The sequence below is a fragment of the Protobothrops mucrosquamatus genome, unplaced genomic scaffold, assembly GCF_001527695.2.
Source record: "Protobothrops mucrosquamatus isolate PMUCROS unplaced genomic scaffold, P.Mucros_1.0 scaffold1042, whole genome shotgun sequence".
Taxonomy (NCBI): Eukaryota; Metazoa; Chordata; class Lepidosauria; order Squamata; family Viperidae; genus Protobothrops; species Protobothrops mucrosquamatus.
Window position 1 is genome coordinate 215,027 of NW_015387274.1, and position 11,189 is coordinate 226,215.

The window sequence follows — 11,189 nt, forward strand, 5'->3', positions numbered from 1 at the left end:
CCCCCCCTCAACTGAAGGAGAGAGCGGGTCACCCTGAAAAGGGTGGCTGGGCGATTATCTGATGACGCAATGAGGGTGGAGTAGTAATTAGACCTCGCCACCCTCATCGCCACTAGGTAGGATCTAATATGTATCCTTGCCTGTGCTCTGATGAGACTGGCTTTTCAGGAGCACTCTCACTTCTCCACATTATTCTGTCTGCCACTATCGGATTCAATTGATTATGCTAAATGATTGTGACAAGTATGTTAATATAATTGAGTCAAAAGATGCAGAAGACCACTATTAGCAATGAAAATGAAATAGTAGAAATCTAGGTTTCTTTCAAGAGATTCACACATAGAATTGTAGAGGTAGATGACAAAGATGCTGCATATCCTGCTCCTGCTTCAGTATTTCCTGGAAAGGGGAACTCATAGTCTTCTTATTTATTCCATTGTTGAATTTCTCTTAATATCAGGATACAACTATAATATATGATTTAGAACTGACCTAAAATTATAGAGAACAGTTCTTCTCTATAAAGTGGCAGGGGGCTAGATTTTTTCTAGCTGATTAGAATCTCTTCCCCAGGACACATGCATAAAGCAATGAACAAGGATAGTTTGAGAAAAGACAGGGAGGGAGAAGAACATGTGTCTTCTATCCAGGATTTCCTCGGTGAGTTGACTCAAAATCTCAAGTCATAAGAAAGAGAGTTAAAGAGGGATATACAGTAGGTAGTTCCCATGTGGGAAGAGATCAGGAAATAGGAAATGCAAACATACATCATGCCCTGAATAACTTTCAGGCATAGGACCACAAGCCGAGTCCAATGATATCAGCAAAATATGATGATAAGCAAAGGTATGTTTATAGAAAAGTGTTACTTTTTTTCCCTCAAGCAATAGAAGCATTGGTAAGAGGCATTTTTGCTTGACTGTCCACATCATGTCTATTGGGATCAATCAATGAGAGCTTGGTTATAAACTCTGGCTGTTCAGAGAAGAAATATGCTTTGGGCTACTTTGCCTTTTTTATCCAAGAGGTATTGACCTTTCTTCTCTCGTGTTGACTTTGCAGCTATGATTGATGCCCTTGCAACTTTGAGATTAAACTACTGCTGTGGTTTCCACTAGGGTTTACTTCTGAAAATCTTTCAAAAGATTACACTGCTGAATAAAGCCAGAGCTTGTTTTATCAAAGTAATTCATTGGTGAAGAAAATATAAGATTCAAAGGGGAAAAATGTTTCTGTCTGTGGGTCTCTGTTATGTTTGTTTTTTTTTAGACCAAGGGCTCATCCTCATATTCCCTAAACACAGGACAAATATATCCCTGTTATCCCGTCCTTATGACATTCATTTTGTCTCATCTCCAGTTCAAGCTCAGGCTGTTATATTTTCTCTCTTCTCCATAGTTTCTGCTGTGGATGTGATCTAGCACAGAGGTCCCCAAACTCCAGTCCATGGACCTGTACCAGGCCACGGCATGCCAGCAACTGGTCCACACAAACAAGCAAAGCCCCATCCGTGGGATGTAGGCTGCACACAAACCCACATACTCTCCAGTCTGTGGAAAAACTTTTCTTCATGGAACCAGTCCCTGGTACCCAAAAGGTTGGGGACCTCTGATCTAGCACGCTTCATCAACAGTGTAATTGACATGGTGCTGAGAACTGCCTTGGTTTTAATAGCCATTTTAGACTACTGCAGCCATTCCCTTCCATCCAGCCACTGGGCACTGTAGTCCATAGTTATTTCAGCTCAGGTTTTAGCAGAAATCAACACCTGGTTTCTGCAGAGACATCTGGATTTGAAATAACTGACTGACACTTTCCCAAATGTTTATCAGGACGTGTGTGGACTCCTTAAATACATGGGTTTGGGCTGTAGAGCTTATGAGTTTAGATCACTAGGTTTGTTTTTTAAACAAGGGTTTAGCACTCTTTTGAAAGAAGGTTCCTTTGGACTGGGAAAGAGAATCATATTTCGCTGCTGGAAGTTGTTGCTCCCATGACCTGCTCACAAGAGGTTTTACATGATTATAGCCTTTATTGTTTTATTATTTGGAGTCCCACTTTGTCTACCCTACAGACTATTTCTGGATGTGCTGGCAATGACCACATTCTGCCAATGCTGCCATTCTTTTTCATTACTACTCAAGGCTTGAGCCCACTTATGATCAATCACTCCCTTCTGTTTCACTCTGCACCCCCTCCTCTGTGTTTGCACTGACTTCTTGACTATCTTTAAAAATGGTTTAAGTGCTCTTTCACAAGACCAGTAGTCTAATTTTCAGAAATAATCCAATTTACTGGTGGCAGGCACAGAGCACTTCTGCATCTGCAATGTAATAGGCAAATTGACTGGTAGCTAAAATAGCTATTCTAACCTCGTCCTCATTCCACCACTTATAAAGAGAGAAATCAATGTTGATACTCAAGTAAGAGGGGAAATGAAGCCAGGAGAATTCAACAGTTGAGCTTTTTAATTTGTCCAACATTAAGTAAGGATGTCACGACTCGAAGACCTCATTACTGAGGCAGAATGGGAATGGCAATAAAGGCAGCACAATTTATGCTAGCAAATTTTCCTGTTCACTCATGGAGGAAAGCACTTTAATGAAGCTCTCTGGCTGTGCCCTGAAAGGCTGGACCACCTTCTAAACACATGTGATGGGCATGTATTTTAGAGGTAATTGTACCTCCCCTGAAAATGAGTTTAGATCCTAAGCAGCATGAAGGGCAGCATGGAGAACCAGTCAGGCACTGAGCTAGAAAGCAGGAAATAATGACTGCTGGGTGACCTTGGATTGGTCACTTTCTCTTAGCCATGAGAAGAAAACAGAGGCAAGTCACTTCTGAAATATTTCTAAGGAAACTGCAGGGTCACCAAGAGTTAACAATGACTGGAAGGAACCAGCAAAAAAATGAAGTGCAATACAGTAGTATCTTTTTAGGTACAGAAACATGACAGAGATTCAGAGCTGTTTTTGGTGTTGTTGTTGTTTTATTTTGGAAGAAGTATATGGAAGGCACTAACGAGTAAATATTTTGCTGCTTTTATGACCATTTCTGCCTGGGTACAGCAGGAGAACACAAGACTTCTCCCCCCAAAAATCTGAAAGTTACAACATAAAGTGACAAATGTATCACTGTTACTTGTTTAGTGGGTAACAGATACCAAGCTCCAGTGAAACTCAATACATTCCCTACAACTGCAATCAAACTGCTACGTGGCTTTTGATTAGTTCTCAGGGACATCACTCTCCTATCATCAACCTATAATAGGACTTATGAGTCCCAAGCAGACAAAAAGCATTGCTAAGAGGAACAGATTCTGGCCCCAGTGCATCTTCTTTTCCCTCTCTTCTTAATATAAGTCCATTATGATAAATTGGACTTCTTAACACTGAAAGAGGAATGAGCAAAGGCACCATCTCATAAAAATGAGGAGGTTTCCTGAAGGAATTACTGAGCCAGGAAGTTTAATACAATTGATAGACAAATAAATACATTCAGTTTTCCTTAAACTGAATAAAGCCACAATATTGGTTGAGCTTCTTAGGTTGAGGTTCAAAAGCTTTCTCTTCCTGAAGAAGTTGGGAATCGGCATTCTGCGACTGCCATAAGCAGCTGGGGTACACCAATCACTGTCAGAGTGAGGGGTTTTTAAACTTAATTTCAAAGGCAGATTAATAGTTCAGACACTTTTGGAAATGAGGGTACTGTATGAGGCACATAATTTTACTGTCCTGTAATAAGCCTAGAACAATGGTCAAATTATCATGATCATTATTCCCATGCAAGTTCCACGTGCCAAATTTAATATGTGTGGCTGCTGAGCTGCGCCATTTCTTGTAAATTAATTTTAAACTGAAACTTGGTTTCTTGGCCTAAAAAACCCCCACATGAAAATAATGTGACTTTCCACATGTTCCAAGCAATAACAATTATCACTCCCTCACACTCATTTCTTTGCATTCTAAGCACTCCTCCAAATGGAGTGGAAAGAATTACCCCTCCCCATAAATTATCCAAATGCCATTAAAAAAGCACTTGAGGTAACTGTGACTTTTGTTCAGGAAGATTCTAGGAGTAGGAGGCAATGATTTGCAACCATTTCCACCTCCATCCTACCAAGTTTCCAAATGATAGGAATAGGATGAAGATTCAGAACTGGGGAGTGAACAAGGCCTCCACTTGATGTTTCAAGCCACCCTAAGAACTATAGTAAAAATAACTTACAATAATAAATATTAGCATAATAACCAACATTCATGATCTGATAGAAAATGAACACCACCCTCCACCTACAGGCAGTCATATAGAAAGAAGAAATATTATAATTTCTCTTTCCATGGTCAACCCATACTAGAGAGGCAGTGAGGACTTCTTTTTATATATATTTATTTTCACTTAGGCAAAACGATTCTTGCTCAGATTAATCTGCATAAACAGTCACGCTGAACAGCTCATTGTTTGTCATTTAGGTCACATAGCCATACTACATATTATGTGTTTCAGAATATGAGACCTTATTAAATTTAATGCAACTATAATTAGAAACACTAGCTTCGTACATTGAGTTCAATATTCAAGCAACAATACATCCAAACCACAAATCGTCTCCATGGGTTGATTTGCGTCTGACTAAATGCCATTCTGAATATGGATCTTGGTATCTGCTTGTTTAATTAAGTAATGCTTTCAAGGGAGATTCTTTTCCTTTTCTCTTTATTTAAACATACCATAGAGCTAAAATGCACTTATCACAATGGGTAGCCTGCAAATATTTGAAATATTTGCCTCCCACAAACTGAAGGAGTCAGCTTCCACTTGATCTTACCTTAGTTAATCTTAATTAATGATACATATACCTGATTCTTATTCAAACTCTGGTTTTACTGGTATCCTGGCATCAGCTCAGCACTTAAGTAAATAGCTTAAATGAGCCCTTGAAATATTTACCAGGCATTGGGGCCAGGATGTCAGTTGTGGAAACTCAGTGTGGGTAGAGGAACATTCTGTATGATTTGAGATTTACAGAGGGGTGGTGGTGTTTTTTTTTTAAGTAAGGGTATGGATTGATTATAGTTTTAATCTGTTCACCACCCAGACCATCACTGGATAGATGTGTGGTATAAATTTGGTAAACAAATACATGTTATGCACTGAAGTATATACTGCTGCTTACAGTACTACACTTTACAAAGATTAGATTTCAATATAGTACTAAATACAGTAGTGCTTTCTTTGTCACCTTCCCCTTAGATTGTATGAATAAAACTGTCACAGCACATTTAGAAATGGCAATTATCAAATGCAAGTTAGTTTAGCCAATAGTAGACATAAGCAAGCCTCCTGGAAACCAATGTCCTCCAGAGGTCTAAGGTCTGCAACTCCTCAAATTCTTCCTTCAGTGAAGCCAAAAGCTGGAAGTTCTCAGTTTTGTAGTTCTACATATCTGGAAAGCAATCAGACTGGTTTAAATATTAATATGGATGATAAAGATTGACAATACTTTGCCAAACAGGGTTAAATGAAGCTTCTAGAATTAAGCTGCATTGTTTCTTCTAGCCCAAGGGTAGGCAACCTTGACTCTTTTATGACTCGTGGACTTCAATTCCCAGAATTCCTGAGCCAGCATGGCTGCCTCAGGAATTCTGGGAGTTGAAGTCCACGAGTCATAAAAGAGCCAAGGTTGCCTACCCCTGTTCTAGCCCTATACTGTCTACTTGGTGCAGCCTCCCAAAGGTAGAGGTTCCAAAAATTATTTTCATGTTTAGAGCCTAAAGCAATACTAATACACAGCATTGTTATATCCATATAATATAGTGATTCATACAGTATTGTAATTCTTTTTTTCAGAATCACTCCATATTTTTAAGTAATATTTCAGATATATTTCTAGGCAAAAGGAATTCCTTCAGTTGAATTTTCATCTATCACTCAAACACTTCCAAATATGTCATTCTAAAAGTACAAAGGGAAAGGTTTCAGCACGTTTCCTTGCTAGATTTCCAAAATCATTGGTTACTTGTACCTGGAAAAAGAAAACCTTTTGTTTAGCATCTACAAGATTTTTCTTATACTGGAATAGCAATAGCAACAGATTGTTGCAAGAACGAACTAAGGCAGGGGTGTTAAACTCGCAATGTCATGTGACGTGTCGTGACATATCATGACTTTTTTTCCATTGCCGGCAATGGGTGGGTGCAGTTTCGGCATGACACATCGGACCCGCGGGCCAGCAGTTTGACACCCCTGAACTAAGGAATCATTCTTTGCATTAAGATGCATTTAAAATGTGTAATTGGAGGCTTCTTCAATTTCAAATTCATAACTTAAGATTGTAGATTAGGTTTAATTAATTGAAACTAAAGAAACCAAGGCACTTCTGGTCTTTGAGAGCACAGTGTCGGAAGAGTGCTATTTTTGATCCATTTGAGCAAAACAAAAGTTTTGTATCTTTGTTTATGTGACCGGGTTAATTACAACTTAGGCATTACATGCATTGCCAACTGTAACTAAGCATCCTAACTTTCACTACCTGATTGCAGAGTGATGATAAAAATAAATATTCTCTGGTGATTTCATTGATTTAATGCATACATCTATGTGGCTATCTCAGTGATAATAAAGAATCGATTTGTGATTGACTTACTTGGGGATATTTTGTGACTTATAAGGCCAGCCTACAGTCCTGTATTTCTTGATGTCCTGCCCTCTATGTATTAACTAGGACAAGCCTAGTTGCTTAATTTCTTGAGATCAGCCAAGGTCAGATTTTGCCAGTGACTGAAGCTTTAGCAACTCAGTTGCCTGATTCAAAATATAGGGATTGCATTTTGCATTTAAAGGGCAAATCTCATGGGAAGAATTGAGCAGAAAATCAGAATATAATAGATAATAAATAATCACACACATCCTCCCTTGACTCCATCATGCAATCATGTATCTGTTCCTGCTCCACCAGGCAGTGTGGCTAAGACAGTAATTTATTGCAGTGGAAAAGACCCACAGGGTGAAGGTTAAAACTTCAGAGAAGAAGATAAATGAAATGTTTTGGTGGATTATCCTTTTCTTAAAAACTGTATTTCTCACTTGTGGCTATTTTCTGCTTCTAGAGTTACAACAGAATGCAGAATTTTTCATTTCTTGTATCTGTCTGACCTCTATTCATAGAGATACCTTTCCAAAACCATCACAGAATGCAAGGAACACCAATCTTTTTACCAGCATCCATCTATCTATTTTGTTTTACCTGGGATGGTTATATATGCTGCGGAAAATCCAACATCCTTGAAAGCGCCAGTGGATCATGCACAAAGCAGGATAAATGTCAGACCATACAACCCCCCTGGCATCTACTGTATATATGTGTGTGTGTTGACCAAGGTCAAAAAGTCTATTATTTTCTCCAGGACATGGTTTTGTTTTATTTATACAACATCTAGCCTGCAGTTCTGCAAACTCTCACTGAGACCAGGCATTCAACAGAGGATGCATGACATTATCTAGTATTCTGATTCCAGAATAAGGCACAAAAGAAACACTGCATGAAAGGTACTTAAAAATTGCTCTTTGGACTGGGGTGGCTGCCTCAAATGATAACCCTCTGCCCTTCAGGTGGGAAAGGACAAGAGAAAATCTCCAAAGGCATGGACTGAGCTATTGTGTCTGAATGGTGTCCCATGTGGAGTTACCTATCAGGGAGAGACACTTAAAATGTCCTCTTTGTCATGCTGGGTATGCACAAACGTTCAGCTCTAGAAGAGGTATAAATACATAGAAAATATAAATAAAAATGCAGCATCTTAAAAACTAAGGAGAATGTTAAATTTTGAGCAGGTCATACCTTCTTCTTGAGACCATACTATTTGAAGCTGGTGCTGTCTTCTCCAAATGGAAGCAATTCATCAACGTCATAGATAGAATATATTAACTGGGTAAAATATGAGAATATCAGCTATTAAATTTGGTTCTGCTACATCTGGTGCACTGAATATAAAGACAGAAGTCTGAACCATCATTCCTAAATTGTTACAGGTTTACTTGCTTTGCCTGTTGCCAAACATAGCTGGGGAGTACCCTCAGGATTGTGGACAAAATGAGCAAAAACAGTAGACATCTGGGGAATCCTAAAATTTGCAGAACAACGCAGTAAATCTAAGCCTATAAAGAGAAAACCACTGGCATTTCTAAGATGTATTAACAAGTACTTTTCATGCATTCACAGAATCCTGTTTTGTTTTTTTTCCTACCATTTTTTGCAAGTGCAGGGTGTGCTTTTTCTGATCAACCATTGGTTGTGACAGGAATTGAATCACTGGCTTGGCCAGAGGCACCACAAAATTCATCACAAAGAGTGGGAGGAAGAAAAGAAGAGTTTGAGCAGTAAAGAGTGTGAATGGTGCTAAATTATGTAGGCACTGGAGAGATCTGAGAGAAGGGTTAATCAGCTGATGAGCACTTATTCTTGCTTTAAGACTTCAGTGACATGGTTGTGTCCAAGACATCTAGAGGAAAGTAAACTGAGGTGGAACTGGGTGAACATGGGACCAAGTGTGTGCAAATAGAAGGAAAGTAGGTGTTAGGTTTCTCAATGCAAGGCTCTATCATAGGGACAAAGTCCCCCACAATGATTCCCAAGAGAGATGAATGTTTTTCTACCTCCAGTGTAAAAGAACATGACAGGGAACTGCCCCAAAGCTGTTCTTTTTTGATGTTTTATTTCTGTAAAGAGATGGAAAAGTAATTCTGAAAAAATGCTGTTTGCTGTTCACAACCAACAAGTGACTTCTTTGACTGATTTTAAGTTTCCTGGGGAGAGTACAAACATTATATTGGGACCAGTCAAATCCAAAAGTATACAGGAGCTGGGAAGAATCCAACAGAATTTTTGGATAGCATTGATTGGAATGGATGGGGGTGAGGGAAGTATGTGTATATCTGAATTGTGAAAATGCATACAACTATGAGATATCAATAAAGAATTAAAGCTTCCTGCTTAATTCATTTGTGTTGAGAAGAGGCATTTATATTTTACTTCTTTCCCCTCTGTCAATATCTCACAGTACAGTTGCCCAAAAAATATGTTAATGGATATATAGTTTGGAGAAAACATTTTATGGAAAAGATATTTAGCTGCAGGACTGTTTGCTCGTCATAATCAACAATTATATTATAATTAGGATAATATTTATAAAATAGTATCCTCTGATATGCAATAAAGCTAGTTTTGTATATTAAAAACACGACCTTTCTTCAACCCCCAGACTTTCCTGTTTAGAAAAGCAATATAAACATTTCTTGGTTATATTACATGCTGTGCCTACCTGCTTTCGTTAGGTTATGCTCTTTTTGCATGATGTTTTTCTGTATAAATGCTTAATTGCATTTAGCTGCCTTCAGTGGTACATGCACATTAAAAGGGTAAGGCATAAATGATTATATACAAAAATAAATAACTAAATGACAGCTGTGTTTTTTACACTACAGTTGTAAGTGCAGTTATTTGAGGCATTAAACCCAAAAGGCTCTCTGGAAAAGCAACATTTTCACCTGCTTCCAGAATGGAGTTGGGGGGAGGAGAGACATCTGAATTTCAGGAGTGAAGTTATTCAATAAGCAAGAATTCCATGGCAATAACTCACAGCATGGCAAACTAATATTAAAGCACCTATGACATTCACAGGTTGAAAAGAGCAGTGTATCCCAAATAGTACAAAATAAGACTGTCATTATTTAAGGAGATTAAACTCCTTTTAGTGGGGGTTTTAAAATAATTTTAAATTACTTAGGCCAATTATTAATATTTGTTTTTTAATCATGTTTTAACTGTAGTTTTTGGTATTTTGTAGTTTTTATCTGGTTGTTAGCCGCCCTGAGTCCGTAAGGAGAAGGGCGGGATATAAATAGAAGCAATAAAATAAATAAATAAATAAATAAACAAGGTTACTCTTCAGAGAGCTTACAAAGAAACAGAGCACATTTGTCATTTGAAGATGTAGAATAGGCTATAATTTAATCGTGTATAAATTTATTTGTTTATATGGCTATCTTCTCCACCCTAGGACAACTGTAGCATCAACCTGCTTATGGTGACTTACGAGAAAGGATCATAGTGACAAATGGAGGGTTGCATGTGGGAGAGAATTAATATTTTGATATATTATCTTGCTGCAGAATTTCATATCCCTGCTGGAATGACATAAAAGATGTTAGAAGGATTAAAAGAGAAGCAAAACCATCATTCATAAAACCAAGTTTATACTTAAGGGCAGAATACATGAAATCATTCTACTGTGGCTATTAATATTGTTATCCCTGTTGTGATATCTATAACCAAAAGTGGTATTTAACCATGTCTGTTGAATTATAGGACATCATCTCCTATTGGACTATTAAGTTCCAGGCTTGTCATCATTAAAGTAGAAATCTTTTGCAAATCACTCATATTGCCCAGTTTCACTGTGTATCTTCTTTCCTCATTAGCTCTGACATTCAGCAGAAAACAGAGAGAGGAAGAGTTAGTTCACAGTGCTCCAAATGCATAAGGTCACTAGGTATCTCAAATGATAAGGTCACTAAGTCTGAACATAACAGAGGTGGAGAAATGAAGAAATGTCAAAGCCCTGCCTTGGAGATCATCTAGTCCAACCCCCTGCTCAGGCAGGAAACCCTATACCATTTCAGACAAATGGCTGTCCAGTCTCTTCTTAAAAACTTTCAGTGTTGGAGCATTCACAACTTCTGGAGGCAGGTTATTCCACTGTTTAATTGTTCTAACTGTCAGGAAATTTCTCCTTAGTTCTAGGTTGCTTCTCTCTTTGATTAGTTTCCATCCATTGCTTCTTGTCTTGCCTTCAGGAGAGTAGCTTGACTCCCTCTTCTTTGTGGCAACCCCTGAGATATTGGAACACTGCTATCATGTAACCCCTCATCCTTTTCTTCATTAAACTAGATATACCCAATTCCAATAACAGTTCCTTATATGTTTTCGCCTCCAGTCCCCTAATCATCATTGTTGCTCTTCTCTGTACTCTTTCTAGAGTCTCAACATCTTTTTTACATCGTGGTGACCAAAACTGGATGCAGTATTCCAAGTATGGCCTTACCAAGGCATTGTAAAGTGGTATTAATACTTCACATGATCTTGATTCTATCCCTCTATTAATGCAGCCTAGCACTGTCTTGGCTTTTTT